This window comes from Anguilla rostrata, chromosome 6 (assembly GCF_018555375.3).
Source record: "Anguilla rostrata isolate EN2019 chromosome 6, ASM1855537v3, whole genome shotgun sequence".
NCBI lineage: Eukaryota > Metazoa > Chordata > Actinopteri > Anguilliformes > Anguillidae > Anguilla > Anguilla rostrata.
Window position 1 is genome coordinate 45418418 of NC_057938.1, and position 21002 is coordinate 45439419.

Consider the following 21002-nt stretch of genomic DNA (forward strand, 5'->3'; position numbering starts at 1 on the left):
AGGGTAGCCAATGAAAAGTAAAACTTGAGGACATTACATCTATTTGTCTAATTTAGTTCTAGACTAATTTATCCCCATCAAAAACAATTTCTAGTTGAGATTGCACAGGCTTCTCGTGCACAGGAAGAAGCCAGCCAAGTTGCCTCTCGCTTGACAGATTCAATCTGTTCTCAGGATGACTGAATAATTGAAAGTTCTAGCACAGTACCATCTGGCAGCTGTGAAGGCCACAGGAAGATCCACACTTCTTCTGATAGCTGTTACAGCCCAGAGTATCAACAGAGAAACCAAGCTATCAGTATCCCACAAATAAATTTGATATCTCCTGCCCACATGCTAATTACTTGATATGCTGCTATTTGACAAACATACCTTGTTATTTGATCTTTCCACCAGTACATTTATATTTAATCATGTGCACAGAGCCAAATCATACTATACAGCTTTCTCTAAATATCAGCTAATTGGTGTTATAATAAGACCTGATAAACTGAGCTTTGTCTTTGGAAATACAAGTTTTAATTTCACATGAGTTGACAAATTACCAACTAGACTCTCTTTGCCTACTCACAGAAACCCACATGCCCTCTTAAGATAAAGCAGATGGGCGAGGGTAAAGACAATGGCTGGCAATGTGTTTGTGACACCAGGAAAGGATTTTTGCTTTTCTGACCATCGGCCATAATGCTGTTCATTAATCCCAATATAGTGCATATTGAAGAAAAAGTCGATATGTAATGTTTTTAGCAATTTTCAGGTGTTATTGTTATGTTCCCAAGTGACAGAGGGTCAAATGCTCCCAAAGTGTTGGCACGGTACGGTCGTAAGAGTGTTTTTATGGTTTCGCTATCATTTAGAAAATGTGGCGCATATGTGCAGTACAAAGAGCTTACAGCATTTCTCAAACTTAAGATGTCATAGTTTTATTGTGCTACAGTAGTTTGTGTCCTGAACCGTTCTGTGAGGGGGCAAGACGTTGTATGACAAACAACTTGCTAAGACCCACGATTTCGATCAGTGTAATTAACCGTCCTTGTATTTGTGTCACTACCATTTGTGTACGACGTTGCTGTTCCCGCGCGCCCCCTTCCAAGAAACACGCCCAGCACTCAACATCAGTCGCCTGACTGGTCTGACCGTAGTCTTCTATGCCCGTGCATAAGAGTCTATCTGACCGTTTATGAGAGTATGCCCAGTTGATAGAGTATGTGGTCGCATCACTGTTATTCCAACAGATTCCAAAGAAAGCAATGCGACGGGTACAACCGACGAACAAATTCCCAGGACAGCAGTTTTATCCTCACCTTTGCCACCATTCTCCCTCAGAGATGCACGTGATGCGACAGCTTCGCAGGCAGCTTCCACCACTATCGCAGTAGAATACCTGTCTTGGTGGAGTAGCAGAAGTGTGGGTGCGTGCTGGACGAAAAAAGGAGGACATTCTTTTGGCGGTGAGAGTTTGAAAAAAGAAACATCTTAGTAAAATACAGTGGAGCGAGTTGTAATGCTGGCGCGTACGTTGGTTACTGCGCGTCTGTGTGCGTTTGAGTGTGAGAGAAACACCTGGTGACAGTCCGCACGAGGATATGGGGGAAAGCTTACTGACCTGCTGTATCCCGCATTTATTTTGCGCATTTCGTCGGTGAGAGGATATCCGTGTCCCGTGGAGGATGCCGAACTGGTAAGATTTAATTTTTCTTTTCAGTAGCTATCTATTTCTTGACACAGTGTCGCAGAGGACTACGGAATGACGGTGATTAACTGCAACCTATAAGGGGCATTTGAGAGTTCTGAATGACAAGGCTGTTATTCATCTGGATATAGGAGTAGCCTATGTTTTGAAGTTAGGTATAAGTACGTTATGTAACTGTGTGTATGCGTGTGTATTATGCTCAGTATTTCTGTCCATCAGCAGTCATAACTTAATGTCTGTTCAGGACATTTTAAAGTAGATATATTCCACTCAAATTTAAATCCACTTCTTTTTTCTCCTAAAGTCACATTTCTTTATTGAGATCGCATTCTTAATGGCCAGAAATCTAAAAGGGGAGAACAATCTTCTCGTGATAGGAAAAGAGGCACACAACACATTAACTCATATACAATATCACTAAACATTTCTCCTGCGTAGGACAGCCTATCTAGTTTTGTTCTTTTTCAGGATATGGATTAATGTAGGTTTATTTGCATTTCCCGTCAAGATTTTAAATGTCATGATATCTAGAGGGGTTGAAATAAGCAAACCAGTTGCAGCTGCGTGCTATTTTCAGCCAATTTGCAGCAATTACAGATATGTGTCGGATTCAGTGTAGGCTACCCGAGTGTTTCACATGAAGCTTGTACAATTCAGCAGTTTACAGCTGAATTACAAGGGAAATAAATAACAAATGGGAAACAATTTTTAAGTCCCATTTCTTTATAGCCTAGTGTATATGCTTAATAGAAAATTAAACTACAGCAAGTAGCCTAATCACAACAACAACAACAACAAATATAATAGTAATAGCCTAGTAATAATAATAATAATAATAATAATAATAATAATAATAATAATAATAATAATAATAATAATGTGCATTGTTCACGAGCTTTCGTGAATCGGCAACATAATCTATTAAATAAATGTACGAAATATTGCTGATAACGGATAAAGATCGAAACTAGCTTTGCTGTCTTTCCTACAGTTTCCGACCAGAATCGTTTGTTCATGTTTTGTTCAAGTTCTCTGGACGCGCTGCGGGTGAGCAGCTGCACGAAGATCCAGCTGTTTTTCGCAGTATTTATCTTCATCCGTGCTAAAGAAAAATCAATAGAATCACAAGGATCCCTGACATCTTTTAGAATATCTTTGATGTTTAAAGCGGGGCGCTGTATCGTTCAGTATTCTGTTCGTGTCACTCCGCTGCAAAGTGAGTTGTTTCACTTTAAGGCATGCGATGATCTTTAACACGATGTTTTAATGGGAGTGGGTATATAACATGATCCAGAGGACAAGAGGAGTGGTCGCTTTGTGTAAAGGACATGTCTTTGTATTGTTTGAAGGAATGCTGTGAGCAGGGATTATTTTTTGGAGTAACTGTTGTTATTCAGATTCGATATCGGGCATAACAAGATTTGGGTTTTGTTTTAGTTTGACGATGTGATGTGATCTTTTCGCTTGTGTTGCTTTAGAACATTAAAAATTAAATTCAATTAAAGGTTCAATTAAAGCAAACAAAACGTACCATGAAACATATACAAGCAGGTTTGTGTCAAACTACCGAATGATGTGTATGTGTTTGTGTGTGTGCGCGCGCGCGCGCGTGTTTGTAAGAGAGATCATTTACTTTCATTACTTTCTACAAATGCGATTTGTAGTGAGCATCCAGCTGTCACCATTACTCTGAATTTACTTTCTAATAAGAGTTTTTGTAATTAGTGAGTCCCTAACCTCATTTATTAAACCCCCAAAAATAAATAAATAAAATGTCGATCAATGCTGAAATAATGATAAATGTTGGAATTATGCAGATTAGTCAAACCTACACATGGCAGTAGACTGCACTGAATGATTTAGGCTGAAAAACAGACAGAGACATCTGGAAACTCTCTCTCTCTCTCTGCCTCCTCGCCCTCCCTTTCCACCACTAGATTTCACTAAAGAGCCGCCCCATGTCGCCTGTGTAAAACTTGGGCAAGCTCAATCCTAGCTTTCATGTGATTAATTATAGATAGGAACGAAGCCCTACTCCCACACCATCACCATAGCTCTCCACAACGGGACTGGGGGTTAAACAGGAAGTTGGTATTTTGTCGATGGTCTAATTCCATAGGTTAACAGCAGTGGTGGTAAATGTCATCGTTTTATATGATAGCGACGTACCAAGCAAAAAAGCTAAGTCCCGTGGTGTTCTATTAGTCGTGATGACACTGTGGGGTAGGCTGCACCGTGGTCAAAAGAAAGTTCTGGAAGCATGGCAGTGTGGGCTGACCTTTGGGGACAGAGTGTAAAATGGAATGCCCTGAGGAAGGCAGCCGAGCCATGGCAGGGGTGCCAGGCACTGCAAAACTCTTGAGAAAAGAAGAAGAAAATAAAATCTGTACATCGGAACTTCACACCATCTGAAACCTGGATTGGGAGCAAATTAGGGCCTTGACCTGCTCATCACAGTTCAAAAACTCGCAGTTGATCTTATAATTCAGGAAAGAAAAAAAACAGCGGCTTTGTCTTTTGCCATCGTCTAGCACTTAAAGATTTTGAGTTGCTATTGGTTTGCCCTGGTGTGCAGTTTAAGGACAAATTTTTACTGTTGTAGTGGGCAATAATTTTTCATGTTTAACACACAATTTAAAAATGAGCATTAATTATTTGTGTTTCTGCAAGGAACATCAATTATCTAGACTGTGTTGACTGATATGTACTTAGCATTTAGCCAGTGAGTGTTCCTCTGCTTTGTGCTATGATCAATTTTCATCATAACACTTATGACGATATAACAGCTTTTGTTAAGATGTTTGTTTCATCTTTTGAAAGCCTGTACAGCTTAAATGAAGTAAACTTTGTGTTGGAATATTGTATTTGAGAAATGTCATATCAGAGATTGTCCGCATTATCACAGTGTTGTCATTGTCTGCATCATTGCTGGGTGTTTGAACAGGAGAAATTAACCACCAACAACATTTCCAAAACCAAAGTGTTAATGCACAGCCCTCCGGTGACATGTATTCAAAAAGAAGGTGTTTGCAGTCAATCCTGAATGACGCTTATCTGTAGTAAACTTTCTGCCTGTTGCAAACAACACTTGAAGGGTGAACAGACCAGCTGGAGTAATAAACTCAACTCTTAGCTAATTGCTTGCTTACTCTGCACACAGGGCAAGGATATGTTCTCTAGTGCTGGATGTACGGGCTCTTTACTCAGAAAAGTGTCAGTCCTCTCGGCTGACATCCATATCTAAGTAATCTGCCTGTCGCCTGTGATGTATTGCGAAGGTGACCGTGATCATTCTTCACGGACCGATGAGCTGTTTTTCTTGTTCTGCAGACATTGGCTTCCTCTTGTGTCGACTCAAGTACCTTCTGTTATCCTTCCTGGAAATAATTTCAGTAGATTTCGCTCATGACAAGTGAAAAAGAACCTAAAGCAATACATTTAACATTTTATTGCACATTTATTGCACATTATAAATAGCATCTTGGTCTGATGGCATAATAAGTTGGCCCATGAGACTATCAGAGTGTTTTATGATTGGTAGTTTGATTCTGTGTCTCTGGATTCTAACACATAAGCTTGGTGCTCATCTCCTTAAAACGGGAGAACAAATAGCAAGATAAAGATGGTTCTTTGCAAGTGAATGGAAAACAGTGTCCCATTCTTAGTGATTTTTTGTGGAATGCACGTATATGGCTTAGCTTCCATTTCTTTTCCTTCTTCTCAAATGTAAGCTAAGTGTTCCTTCCGTCCAGTGCTTTAATCCTTGCCTGTGGTAGCAGCATTTGATGATAAAGAACAGGGGAATATTACAATAGCTTGCATGGAGGGTATGTATCCTGAATGGTGCTGCATCCATTATGGGCTTATTCTGAAGAATGAGTGAGTCATCCCATCTGGCAGGCCTGCAGACACACGGTTCTGAGCTCAGATGCTGGGTCAGCCTTACTCACACAAAAGTAGCATTATGTATTTGTTGGTAAGTATGAATCATGCGTGGGCCTTTCAGTGTAAACAAGTCTGTCACTACTACTGCTACTACTACTACAAAAAAAGTCAATATTAATAATCGTCAGCATCACCTGATAGAATATGTCCAGAGCAACTTTCAGGACCAACACACCAAGCAATGTCATAAGAGTTACAAGAACGGGGTCCTGGTTGCAGAGCGGTAATTAAGATGTGACAGAGCATGACGCTAAACAGTAATAAAAGCCTACAGCTGGCTAGAGACAGTCATGTGCTTATTATCACAAGAGAACCTTTTTTTCTATTCTCAAAGCACAGAATGTGTCTGATTTAGGTTTTGAACCATGTTTGTAAGGCACAACAAGAAATATGATTACCTTGCTGTGGTCAAGACACCAAGGTCTACCACATAAGGAATTAATCATACATACATCACACATTCTTAGGCTCTGGAGGGTGATGTTACCTTCTGTAGCAGACATTCTCACTCATGTTTCTGAACTGCGGTACTGAAATGCGCTGGGAAGCATACCAAGTGGAGTGTCTATCTCTCATACAGTATATAAAATGGATTTACTATTGCATGTAAACTGGAGAAGGAAGTGGAACTACGTTTTGGGGGAAGAAACCACCGATGCCCCTCGCTAGGTGCTAACTCAAAATATGTTTACAGATTTGTACATGAATAATTCAGAAGATAATCTGCAAGCAGATCAAATCTTCTTTTGTAAGACTGCACAGACTAAAAACTAAAAGCAGACCTTTCTGTTTGATTATTAATATCAAGGTTGCTAAAATGACGTTTGTAAAGTTGTAATATAACTACTCTAAGTTAGAGCCTGAACAACATTCTTCCAGGTGATTGAAAGTTCAGTGAAAGTCTTGATCTATAGTATAATGCCTCTGTTTTGCAAGAAATATGTGCTGGATAAGCTGATCATGAATAATCAATGCCTATTGAACGGTTTGTGCGATTGACTTGGTTCCTCATTATGGGTTTATATTGGATGGTGTATTTGGTGACTTCTGAATGAAAATGGTTTCTTCATCGTTATTAGCAGAAGCCCACCATGTTTCCAGGATATATCACAGACTTGTGTTTGCATGGCAAGTTGCTTGGGATAAAAGTATCTGCTAAATACAAGTAAAGTATCCATGTGCCGAAGGCCTAAATTGGGTCAAAGTCATTAGAAAAAACGAGGCCTGCTTTCTCATTCTAGTCCGAATAATAGGGCAGTGCATTAAATTGCTCTGTAAAATACAATATAAATGAACTTGTTCCTGAGAGCATTCCTGGAGTAACCTACAGTGCTTTCACTTAAACAGCCCACCAGCCATCTCAGTGATTCATTATATTATACTATACATTTATAGGATGCAGGGGGATTTTAGGGGCAAACTACAACGAGTTACCTTGCCTGCAGAGATTGTAAACTGCCCACTCAGACATGAGAATCTTTCTGCTGTGTAGCTATTGGTTATCCTAGCATTCATTGGTAATAATAAAAAGAAAATAAAAAATGATATTAAGCTCCCAGTGTTATAAATTTAATGGATGGGCTATGTCATTGGCTAGGCCGTTTTGCCTTTGCTATCTTGTTGGCCTAGAAGCTTACTCTTTGGATGTTTCGGTATTATTTTGGTTATCCTAGCTTACACCCAAACATCCTGCTGTTTCTCGCTGATTTAGAAAGAAAATGTTTCAAATAGTGAAAGACTGGGAGGTTTTGGCTGTCTGTCAGTCTGATTGCCCGAAAAAATGGCCTGGGAGTTATTTTCTTGTTATTGTAAATCACTTGATAAAAACCCAATTCTGGCTGTTCTCTTTTCTTCTGCTAAGCACACTGTTTAGTGTGCTGGTGGCCAGGCTGACCCTTTGTTGACAGAAATGATGATCGGACCAGTGTCTGTTTGTTGTCTGCTCTGTATCACTGCCGACATTCATTACCTCAGAGAGCTGGAGAGCGATAGAGTGGAGAGGGCTGGAGTGGAGAGAGAGGGAGAGGGAGAGGGAGAGAGAAAGAGAGAGAGAGAAAGAGAATGCCACGTCGGGGCTGTGTGTTTTCAGTCTTCACACACAGCCTGCTGAAACTGACTATAAAAAAGATAAACTGCTGAGGCGTTATTGATGTGCTCGGACATAATGCCACGGTACTAAATACAAAAATCATTTCTAATTATATTTTCAACAGAAAAGCTGATTTACTTAAGTCATTTTCCCTGACTGCTGTGCAGAGTAATGGCAGGCATAACTAAACGAGAGTCAGGTTCATCAATTGTAGAGCACCTTCCCCCCTGGGCTTTTGGAATGAGGGGGAAAAAGGCTTTTGAAGGCGGCCATTTCTCACTGTTTGCATGTTGATGAAATGCATTTTAAAAATTCCCAATTCGATCCTTGATCTCTGTGTAGCACGCATGGCAATTCATAGAATTTTTCCTGTGAAAATCTAATTGCCTGATAGAGAAAACATTTAGCGGATAAGAGTATTTGGGGAGATCAATCTGTTGTAGTTTATTGGTTAGGAAGATTTAGGGAAATGAATGCACCATCTTGCTCGCATCCATACCGCCATGCACCCTGCTCCTGCTGAATAGCTGAAGATAAGCAATTGTTGGCTCTGTTAGTACTTGGACGGGAGACCTGGGAAAACAAAGTTGCTGCTGGGAGTTGTGTTGGTAGGCAAGTAGGGGGTTAACTTCTCTTGTGGTCAAATAAACGGCGAGTGCAGTGATGAGGACACTGTGCTGTAGGAGTTGCCATCTTTCAGATGAGAGCAGGTCCTGACTCTCTGTGGTCATTAAAGATCCCATGACACCCATGGCAGAGAGTAGGAGCTTCCCTAGTGTCCTGGCCAAATTCCCAACCAGGCTCTCTCAACCTGCCACCTAATAATCCCCCGATTGAATTAGCGAAAAAAATTGTTCTGTCCCTCTCCACCAGCTGATGTGTGGTGAGCATTCTGGTACAAAATGGCTGCCATGCACCACCCAGGTTGATGCTAAACATTGGTGGTGATTGAGGTGAGTCTCCCCCCCATCACTGTAAAGCGCTTTCAGTGTGAGAACAGGGTTATATAAATGCAAGGATTTCTTATTATTACCATTTCATTTATGATTTCTTAAAATTACTATTTTGCAAGACTTGCCAAGATGTTTTCCCTCACAGCTACACAGCCTATAAAGAACAAAAACGAATAAAGCTGTGGACTTTACTCGCGGGATATCTGCTTGCCAGTATGAGGGAAGAAAATGTGAACCCAGTCTGACAAAAAGCTATGGCAAGAATGAGATTAATTCTTTGCTGCTATCAATTAGCAGTTTATAGGCGGAGCTGGGAGTGTTACCATGGCAACGGGTATCCAACAGTACCGTGCATTCACCCTGCAGGTTACTGGCTGGAATGCTGCAAGTACACTATTGTACGGATCTGATTTAGGACATTCTAAATGCTATGCACCCAGGGATGGAAACAATGAGAGGAAAATGCTTGGGTTGGTCTGGCCGTGCTACAGTATGCCGGCTTAGTTCTGTCTCCACTTGGCAACCTTCAGCTTAATGCTACTTATAGAGGATATTCTCAGAGAGGTAGTGGCTGGTGATTTGCAAGGTGACAGAAAGCGCCATATGTTTCCCGCACATTGTTAAATTATAAATTACTTTTTACTGGTTCAAGCTACGCCACTGATGGCTGGTGGATGTGTGAGATAGTGACTAGCGTCCGGAGAATAGGGTGGTCCCTATTGTTTAGCCAATCCCAGGGATTGGAATAGTTGCATTTGTCCTGTTTCTAAATATGAGCAAATCTGCAAGATATTCTGCAAGTGACTGTAGATTGGGTGACTTTTCAGAATCCCACATTGGAAAGATAACTGCTATCAAATTTCGGATTTCTAAATTGAAGCGAGCACCTTAAGGTGTTGGGTATCCGAGTTACAGCTGGGCATCGGCGATGGCTGAGTTGATTAGATCAGTCCAGCTCTTCTCTGTTCAGTCCCCAAGGTTTTGGCCAAATATTTGTCCCTGTGCGGCCCGGTGTGCATCTGGCTGCCAGTGCCTCGGAGAAATAAGAGAATATTGTCCCAAAATGGCGACCTTTGTTTAACAAGTCGTGCCCTCTTCTCCTGGACCGGGTCCAGTTTGGGCCTGGAATGCTGGCTGTCGGTCCGTCTGGCTCCAGCGTTGCCGATTAAGAGTAATCTGAGCCAGCCTCGTACTGAGAAAAATGCTCTCTTCCCTGCCTAATGTGAGTTATTGGCGACATTTATCTGATGCAGCACTTAGTTGTTGGTTGTGCTTTGTTTTAGAGTATTCCTTGCACTTACGTCGTATTGATCTCTATAGAAGAGTGTTAATGATGAGTCATACTATTAAATGCGATGACCCGAACCGTATTCAATTACCTCCCTTTTTCAAAGAGATGGCCCTTGTAATTAAGGTTTAACAGACACACTTAAAATAAAGAAAAAACAAGAGGCAGAACATAATTAGAGATTGCCTGCACACAGATAAGTATTGGGGGGGGGGGGGGGGGCTACGCGACCTGAACGAAGCAAACAAGCTTATAGTTCTCATTTTTTATCAGTTTGCCTTGCTAAGGGAGATTAATGGTTTTAGGAAACTGCTGAAATAAAACACTGGTGTGAAACTGACAGGATAATCATTTACAGAAATTAATGGGGAGAGTACATCCCTTTTTAATTTGCATTGCTCACGTTTATTTGTCTCTCGCTGTTGGCTCGGCTCGGCTCTGCATTACAAAACCGTTCTGCATTGACTGTGACCGTACACGTAGGTTTGGGGGGAGACAGGGAGACAGGCCACCCCCGTTTTTTTCATATGAATTAATTGCTAGACTAGCTAGTATGCTTCTGAGACTTGACGTTTGACATGAGGCTGGGTGGTCCAGCACTGTGACTCCCCCAAAGTTGAAATGAAACCTACGCCTATGACTGTGACATGTTGGGCCTTTTTTAAAAGTGTGTCTATAATATTTAGCTGTGTTTCCATGGAAATATGACTTCAGACATGACTGAGATTCTGGAGCTAATTGGTCTTGTAAAAATACTGAAATTCTATAAATGTCTTGGATGTAAGTCATTTTGACATGATGGGGGCGTTAACTAAATAGTTAATTGGCCAAATGGGTAAACTCGTAAAAATGTAAATAAGGTAATTAAGTAGTCAGTAAAAACGGGTAATGACAAGGGTAGTGATGTTTTCCTGGCACCTTAGTGCCGTGGATCCACTTTTGGATAGAACTTGCAATGTGACTTAGTTAAAGGGCATCTGGACTGGGTCCATTAAAAAAACGAACCTGTGGAAGAACTCCAGTTGGCTGTACCAAAGGATCATGAAATATGCTCAATAAGCGCGTCCTGTTATTGGCCTGCCCTTGGCACAGTACGTTCAGGCAAACACCTTTCAGGCACTGACTTTATTGTCTTTGTATACAGAGCTCAAAATTAATTTGCAGATTCAATACCCATCCGTCCACCCATCCATTGTCTGTACCCACTTATCCTGGGCAGGGTCGCGGGGCAGATTAAATATCAGAAACGGAAATGTGTTGTAAATCATAATCACAAAAAAAAAAAACGGTTTGGTAGCTATTCAGAGAAAGACCCTGAGTGCCTTTTTCGATGAGCGCCCACTCTTGTAACTTTAACAGTGCCCGGCCAGCAGAATTTAAGTGTTTTGTGAGGAGGAGAGTGAGTGCTCGGGAGCCGGTCACCTCCAGGTCTGCCTTCGACTGCACCGTGCTCCTCTGGTGCCTAGCGCTCACATTCAGCTCTCGGTGAAGAGAAGCTGCCTGACAGTCGGATAATGGGGCGAGGGGTGGGGGTGGGGGGGGGGGGGGTGGACTGAATAATTCACGTGGCAGCGGAAAGCAGAGTAAGATTTTTTGGAGAGATGCGCTGATGAGACGTGTCTCCCTGGTAGCTGCTGTTCTGACAGCACGGGGACTGGAACTGCCGTCCGCTTCAGATTTTGTTTGTTTTTCTCTGTAACCTTTGATTTAGCGCTATTTGTGGTTAGACTTTCTCCACTACTGTAATACAAACCAAATAAGGGGGATTTCTGTCAATGTGTATTTTGATATATTCTAACCTAAACCATTGAGTGAACTCCACATAATGCCGCAAGTGCAGACAGAGCATATTTACAGATGCCTTTCATACACATTCAAAGGTGCATAGAGGACATAGGAGTACAAAGACAACAAAAGTATACAGACCTACAGATCTGTACAAATAACAGACATTAATAATGGTAACATTGTATGTCAGCTTCATTGGCTAACAGCCTCCCACGTTAGCATAGCAAGCTAGATGCAGCAGACACCTGTGATACAACACTGGTGTAGGCTTCAGACTGAACAAATGACCACCAGAGAAGGGATCTTTGCTGACACTGTTCAGAACCTTGACCTTGACACACTGGTATCTAACGTCCCCTTGATGACTGTGCTGTCAACTCCCTGATTGCGTGTAAACAAATTCACAGTCTGATTAAACCATGAGAAAAGGGAAATTAGCACGCATATCTGGAGCTATTAAATAGACAACAAACCTTGAGTAATAGAGGCTGGTGATCCGGGTTGTTCAAACTGCAGAAAATGAATAACAAATTTTTAAAGGTATACGCAGTGTCTAATAATAGCAGGCACACAGAGTAAACATTAAGTAATATCAAAGTCCAGATATATTTGGCATATCTCCTTCTGTGAAAACCATGTTGCCATTTACCAAAGACACCAAAATCCTGGCCTATGAACATGTATTGTAAATTCCTGGATCAGCATGATCCCCTGCTTATGTAATCCTACATTTTAAGATTGTGTGACGATTAGCAAATAAAGCCTTTCTTATTTTCTTAGGTTTTGTAAGATTGTCAATTACTTTACTGGGTCTTGCTTCATTCTTCAGGTTCAGTTCCTGGGCCTTGCCGTAGTAGGCGGACATATACCACTGTGACATATAACATATGACATATAACATATGGCATATATCACTGTGACATATAACATATGACATATAACATATGGCATATACCACTGTGACATATAACATATGACAAAGAACACTGTGACTTTTCACAGTGATGTCCAGGTAATGGGCTCAGCCTGTGTTTGTAGGGAGCACATTAACTGACACATTAACCAACTGAGCCGCTCCGGAGGACAGACTCGTAAAATTCATTAACAGTACACACAGTTTTACAAGTTATTTGTACACAAATGTTCTACCTGCTCATTTCAAGAAATCACAATTCACGTAAGATTGTGAAGGGAGAATATTTTACAATCGCAAATAGCGGTGGGCATTTAGCATAGGATTTGATCTCTGGATAATGGCGTGGTCATATTTGCATTTTGCGTATGATATATTGAACCCTATACATATTTATGAACAGACAATTTTTTAGACTGGCCACTTTCTAAATGGATTGCCTGCATAGCACATTCTCGGAGCAGGAAGGGGGCAGACTTTTATCTTCCTAAGTTTATTACTCTCACAGGACAGCGAGTCCGCACTGATACCGTATTCAGGTCATCTTCGAATAGCCCGAAGAGGTGTAATAAGGGACGTGTCAGAGGCCACAAAGGGTGAAAAACTAGAAAGTTTCTGCAGTCAAAATACCAAAAAATCCCATTAATATTCAATTTTCCCTCCCACAGCAGATCCAGGCTGCAATAGTCATCAATTATCCCACAGCGAAGAGCAGTCGGATCGAGTGACAGAACCGACGATTACATCAGCACGAAAAACAACATCGAAAACTGCAGTGTCAATTAATCACAAACCCCCGTTCCACCACTACAGTACCTGTCTCTCCAACTGCATAAATGATGATACTCACGGAATATTAGGCTACACAGTAAAGAAATATTTCAGTGTTCTCTGGTTTCTAAAAACCAAATTATTTTGGGTGTCATATTTGACTTTATTTAAGGTATTCATAATACATACACATAGCACTTTAGTGAGCTTAGCTTTACTGCTTTGTTTTGCATTCATGAACAATTTTGGTGCGCATGAGACAGCTGATGCAGAGTGATATTGTGCATTTTATTTTATTTTTTTAATTAACGTACAACTGTAAGCCATCTTGAAGCACAACTAAGTTATGAAAAGAAACGTAACTCATTGCTCATGATGTTCTCATATGTATTTCATTTAGACATTATAAAATTAGTGTAACGGAGGTGAGGCCTAGCTGCCTTGTGAGTCAAGGAGGATAGCATCCATTGCAGTTTTTATCAATACTATTAAATGTTTGCAATAAACTCATGCTTGCAATCAACAACATCTTGTATCTATGATAAAGAAGCACCACTATATATATATCATGTAACTTCCAACTTTATATGATAACATGCATACAAAATGAAATGAGACACAATGGATCTTTTTGAGAATTAAAAAAAAAAAAATTATTTGTCACATTGACAGAGAATGCCTGTACAATTCTTTCCGCTTGAACTGATTAAAAAAATATAAAATTAGCATGTAGGGCATCATTAAATTATTCACAGGTTTTTTCTTCAATAAAGGTGTATAGCAACAGCAAATATAATACTTCATTAGAGCACTTCAGGGAGTAATTCTTGTAAAAGAAATTATTCAAACTTTCACACATACAACTCTATGATTTAAATAGAAATGCTTTAAATTTAGATAAATGAGAAGAGATTAACAGCAATTTGTAATAACCCCAGAGCCAGTTTTTACAGCCGCAAATGAAATCATTCTGACATCATGTCCTATTTCCTAAATATCAAAATGATCCTGAAAGCAAAAAACTGTCACTTTTGGCTTACAAAGTTCATAAAGCTTTAGCTTATAGCTGCAAGCTGAGATAAAATCAAAGGCCCTCCCTGATTTATTACACTCTGTGAATATGAACACAGGGATGTGTATAATGTTCAGAGAGAGAGTTTCTTCTCTCTCTCAGGAAGAAAACTTTACAACCCCCAACTTAAAACAGACAGTGTTATTGCTTTACTTAATGAAGCAATCCAGCTTACACAGATGCCAGGACTAAGACAATAACAGACTCCTGACAGGAAAGATGCAGTCAGCATACCAAAACAACAGCAGCAGTTTTTTTAATGTGTGGCAAGCATAGTATATTAGTATAGATTGCTGCTTGAAATTCACTGTTGTCCTTCCTTTCCACTCGCAAGCACTCACACAGATTCACACATTTAGATGTATATATACTGCACTGTTATCACATAAATAGGAAGTAAAGGTTGAATTCTTCACAAATTTTATGAAATGCTGTTTGTTCAGAAATAAACCCAAAACAGTCTATTTGTATTTATTTTCCAGTGCTTCTTTATAGCATCTTCATGGTAGCCATTTTGAAGTTATTATTAGATATTTGTGTACAGTGGGATACAGTCAGTTTGAAGTTGTATGATCCTAGACTTTCCCTGAGTAAATATGCTAGCATAGGCATTCCTCTCAGTTGTGGACTGGAGGACGTTCTCAGTAGGTGGTTTGTCTTTATTTTTTTTTCTTTGCAGCATTTCTCTGAGATCTTTGAAATCTCAGAGGTCTCAATTATCAAGGTTGAAAGGAGGTGTCATGGGATTTGTGTTTTCAGCCTACAGAATCAAACTGCTGAGTTCTTCTTTTCTGTTTATGACGTCCAGTATTGCATAAGCTGCTGGGTTAAAAATAATTAGGCCATAATGTATTGTTTTCAGGTTGCTTGATAAATTATAAATAAGTATGTATTTGGTTAAGATTTAATTCAGTGGTTTACACATGGAATGTATACTGTATTTCACGCCAATAAGCAAAACAAACGAACCTATGCAAATGTGCATCGATCCCAAATTTGAAAAAAACAAATGCAAAAAACTCAGTATAAGCAACTAGAACATGTTCAAATAAAAATGAAACAGCGGCTCAATAACATATTTGAAATTTAAGATTTGCGGTGAATAAATATGGGAGGCTTTTCAGGGCTCTACCGCTCAAATCGCATGTGCTGAGCACATAAGTGCACCTACTGGCAGATCTATGTATTATTCACGTGGCCATATTCAACCATTTCCCATGGCTCTGTTGGTGAAGGCCGGGGAAAAGCCTTTAGAGTAACCGTTTGTCTTGAGCAGAGCATATGGTGACCGAAGGGTTACCAAATGCTTTTATAGGTCACCGGAGCATTGCTTCTGTGTCGACGGCATCCATTCCGGCTCAAACAGCCGAACGACTCTCCTGTGATTAGGGGTGACCTCTGCACCTCACGCACGCAACGGAGACAGCGGGTTGGGGGGTAGAGGGTACGTCCACGGCGGAGGGAAATCGATTTTTGGAACTCCAGCAATATCTGGGCACATAAATATTCAAGATTGTACAGCATGGGCAGGCGTATGGGAAGAAATGAGTGCCTTCAGGCCAAATTCAATTTCAAACCATTACATTCAATTGGATTCAGTGAAATACAAATTCAAGATATGCAATTCAAATTTAATTTCTGCTGGCACTAATTTCTGCCCATATGGGCAGTCTTACTTTGATTTAAGTGGGAATTTCATTGAGAATTTTTTTAATTAAGGGATAGCTGAGTAAACTATTATAGATTTTTCAGGTTGAGTTCTGTCAGCAGAACAAGGATGCATTGGTAGAAATGAGTAAAAATATATCATGCTCAAATATCAGGATGTATTTCTTCACACGGTAAGTTATCAATGTGTGGAACAGTGAGCCTGCCAGGGGGTGCCAGGCTGCCCTGTCTAGTGGTGCCCAGTACCCAGCTGGGGCTTGCAGTGTTGCAGCATCTAGCACCACATCATGCCTGGAGTTCCCCTGGGGTCTCCACCTCTTCCACACGATCTGGCAAGCAAGGGCAGCCCCTGCCAGGATGGCCTCTGGAAGAGCAGAGGGCAAGGTGGCAGTGACAGCTGAGGAGTTGGGGGCCAGAATACTGGTGGCCTCAAGGGGGAGGACCAGCTGGGGCCAAGGAAGCATGTGACCTGCCCTAAGGACCCTTGAATTGTTAAAGACCAGGATAGGCTACTATTTTGTTGTACTGACACAATGGCAAGCTTAGATTACCCAAATTTCTTGTTCTTACACTTTCCTGAGTTCTTATCTAATGATCATTTATGGGGTTTTAAAATGGCCTATGCAGCTACTCATCTCGGAAGACTCTTGACTTCCCTTTCCCCCTCAGACACAAGCATGAGTGGCATGGCCCTCTACTTATAAGCAAGTATTAATTCATATGCAGACAATGCTGTTGTACTGGCATTGCATTTCTCATTTGGCTTTTGCTTGTAAAGGCTATAATGGAGCATAATTTCCACCCATAAATCTTCAGCATTTTCGGTTCACGTGAAAGTTGTCACCTTTGTAACCCCAGTAAGAATTACTGACTGTGAAATTGTGGTCTTTCAGTATGTTTGTACTGGAAGTAAATCAACGTAAATTAAACATAAAGCTCTGCCTTGGTAAATTCATACAGGCAGGATCTGACTGAGGATTCAGTCAACCATACCTCTCAATTAAATGGAAATGTTTAAAAGTGCAAGAGTTCTGTAGCAATCATCAAAATGAACTCAACCTGTGTATGTGAAGACAGTAACTAGCACTCGTATCTAACCTTGAGGCGTTCGCTGTGCTTCTCTACTTTAAAATGGCAGAAATGGAGGCGATCTGTCTTATCTCTCTTTTTATTTCCTGACACTGAAACATGTTTTTGTATGAACAATATGCTCCCTTTACAAACAGATTGTCCCTGAGGTTTAATCATTTTCCACATGGCTGATCAGACTCGTGCTTAATGGAAGCACCACCTTTACGCCTGTTTTAATTAATCCACCTGTGACATCATTAGCACCTTTGGTTGTAGCTCACACATCGACGTCATCTACAGTGCACTTGAAAATTTAATTGCATCATATTATGTTGCTATCTCTTTCAACAGAACAGTGCTGGACCCATTAGAACTTAATGAGTAACAGGATTAGGTAACAAATATTAGGGGGCTATTAAACTGCAGTATTATGACAAAAGCACCTTTCAAAACAAGACAATCTGTGATACTGTATGTTACAGAAACATAAATGCTGCCTGGCATATTATGACAGTTTTGCATAAATAAGAAATTTAAATAAGGAATATTGTTTGTGTAATATGTTTGTGTGTGTGTGTATGTGTGTGTATGCATGTGCATATGAATAATACATGCTACAGTGTTTCCTATATATTATTTATACACATATATTCAAGCATAGTATTTTATGAGTTCATAAGACCCTCACACTGCCTCTCTCTCTCTCTCTCTCTCTCTCTCTCTCTCTCACACACACACACACACACACACACAGCAGAAGTATTAGCAGTAGTGGAGGCTGTAGAAACATTGACAGCTTTCAGTTTCAGTTATTCCCTTTCTCTCATGTGATGTTTATTGTAGCAAGTTTGTGGAATAAGATTGCTTCAGTCTAATTACAGATGATTTATGTATTATTCATCCAGACTGTTATATAACCTTTACGCCTTGAATTCATGTCTGCAGAATGAATCCATGTAAAATACATCTCGTATGAGATATAATGAGGGAGATTGTATCCCATAGGAGATACAATGAGGGAGATACAAAAGAGTCCACATAGGCGCTGTCCATGGTGATGATGTTCTGCCAGAAGATTAGAAATTGCAGAATTGCAGTCCAGTAAAATGTGAGAAGTGTTAAGACAATAAAACCACAGCCAAGAAGGAAATGAAAGTGATTTCATTTAGAAATAGAGTTATTTATTTCATTAAAGATACTAAGGCCCTGAGTTGTGCATATCCCATAGAGACTATTGCATGGCAATTGAATTTTGCTGTAATGATGTTTAGATCCACATAAATCAGGGTCAGACGTGGTTTTGACAGATATTGCAGTTAATGATAGCTTCCAAGAATCTCATTCTGAGTATTACAGTAACACTGTAAAATAAATCAGTTTTTTTTTCTTACACTGGGAAAATGTTACATTTTGATATTTGTTCAACTGAATAAAATCCAATAGCAAATCCATCCAAGCAGCCAAATGGATATGAATTATGAATTGTGTGACAGGTAACAGCCTCTTAAACCGTTTTCACAAAATGGAAGATTATCGATAACAAGCTGAAGATGTAAATACCCGACGTGTTTCGCTGCAATTCGGAAGTGAACGTCGTACTTGTGTTAAGATTGATCTCAGCCACACTGGGAGCGTAAATACATTTTTCTGAGCAGAATCCCCATAGATTTATCTGAGGGAAGACCCTCGGGACATACATAACACACTGTTGTATAACAGTTGCAGAATGCCTCTTTATCAATGTGTCTTATCCAAAACATGTTACCCAGATCTGTTTTTAGAAATCTGCAGACAACCCATTGTTAGACTGCTGTTAAAAGCAAATATATTGCTATCATGAATCTTATTATAAGACAGGCTTTTATATGAGCTCCGATGATAAGAATGAGCTTTTATGCTCAGTAGTAAATACAAGACAAGAGCAGTTGTGGGTAGATGGGCCTTCATAAAAAAATGTGATGTCCTATTAATTTTTCATAAAAGAGGGCACATTTTATGAAGCCAACTCCTCTCAATATTTCCAAGGTTCACTGCATCGGCATTGGGATTAACTGGTAGAATGTCATTTGAAGTAGTGTTGCAGAGCGCAGTTACAAATAAAAGATAACTTTCCCTGCAGACGTTAGCTTTCAATAAACTTTTCATCTAAGCGGGGATTGACTTTTACTTCCTTTGAAATCTCTCTCAACAACAGTGGCTTCCCTTCCAACTTTTTAACCGAAGGACATCATCCTGCTGTTGAAATGTAAAGGAGTGTTTTGTGCATAAATCCTCTGAGAGAGAGAGAGAGAGTAGTTGGGAGAGTGCACCTGATCTGAGACATGACAAAGACGAGAGACGTTCACGCGTCGCCGTCGAGTTTCTTCGGCTCGGTTCCCGCGTTCCGCGCGGTTCTTGTTTGCGGTGGCGACAGTCTCCCGCGCAGGAGGCCGCTTTCCCCGAGCGAGCCGCCGCTCTCTATCCGACGGGGACGTTTCGCGGAGCGTGTGATTAGATTTCCCCCCATCTCCAGCTGACGCTCCACCCTCGTTATTTGTCAACACGGCGCGAGCGTTACTTATTAACAGGCTCTGTATGGTTTATTAAGCCCTCTGTCAAAACACTTCATTGCAGGGGTTTTGGGGGGGGGGCGGAAAGAAGTTCTCTGCATCCCCCCAGCCCTGGCAACCAGAGTCACAACAAAGCGCACTCGAGGGGCTCGCTGTTGCCCGAAACAGATGGCGTCCTTCCCCGCCGGTCCCCGCCCTGCTCGCGTGGGAGCGGGTCGCACCCCTGCACCGCGTCGAGCTAGCTTCGCCCTTCCTGTCCGTCAGCCCCCCAATTCCGCAGCTATGGCTCCTCCCCCCCTTAGCGAGCCTGCCATCTCCGGTTATCATTTTCTCAGCAGCAACGCCGCCGATGCCAAAGCAGCCCCGGAGCCAGTGAAACGAAACGCACCGCTCACCTCTTCCGACCCTCTCCCCCTTCCCCCTTCCCCCTTCCCCCGGCACCTTTGATCAGGAGGAGCCACCGTAAGCAAGGAGCGAGTTATTTTTGGCAGGGCTTGGCCGGCGCGTGCCCTCCCTTTCCACCCCCGGCTCCCGGGTCTGCTGTCAGCTTGATGAATGTCACTTGCTCCTCAACCATAGAGTAATGTCTGGCCTGAGATGTCCTATGGAGAGCCCCCCCCCCCATATTTCCATTTTAAAACCTGGTGCCGCGGTCAGAGTTAAGCTTGCCCGATGCCCCCTGTTCCCAATCCCGCTCCAGCCAGGCCAAACACACATGGCCCGGGGTCTGTCGCGGCGACTCTGCCAGCGCCTAGGCTGGCTTCCACCTCCCCCCCTACACCCCCAAGCAGAAACCGCTCATGGCTTCATCTGCATTTGAAATCTGTCAGCCATTATGGCGCACGAAGCGGGGCTTGGACACTGAAGACGGAAGCCGCAAATGCTGTGCCGCACATGGCTACTAGCTGAACAAGTGTGCCAGTTAATTTTTACCGCTTGCAAATGTTCATCAAAGTAAAATGTTTGACTTCACTTACCAAAAACACGTGTGAGGATATACATAAATATAAATGTGAATTGTGTGTTTAAAAGCTGGATAACCTACAGGGGTGTATATGCAGCCCTGGTTGAATTGCATGTTTTGTTGATTTTCTAAGTAAAACAAAGTTAATACAAACTGTACAGGAAACAAACTGAAACACAAAATGTTTCTGTACTCATTCTAAGTATTACAGTAATACAGGAAAATAAATCTGTTTTTT

The 21002-nt window shown here is 41.2% G+C and overlaps 1 protein-coding gene across 1 annotated transcript in view; it reads left to right on the plus strand.

The window, feature by feature from the left end:
- The first annotated feature begins 802 nt into the window (after positions 1–802).
- Positions 803–21002, plus strand: part of LOC135257352 (heparan sulfate glucosamine 3-O-sulfotransferase 5) — a 52003-nt gene continuing 31803 nt past the window's right edge. Inside the window, exon 1 of the mRNA XM_064339986.1 lies at positions 803–1681. The gene's annotated coding sequence lies outside the window, so the exon portion shown is untranslated. The remainder of the gene's footprint in view (positions 1682–21002) is intronic.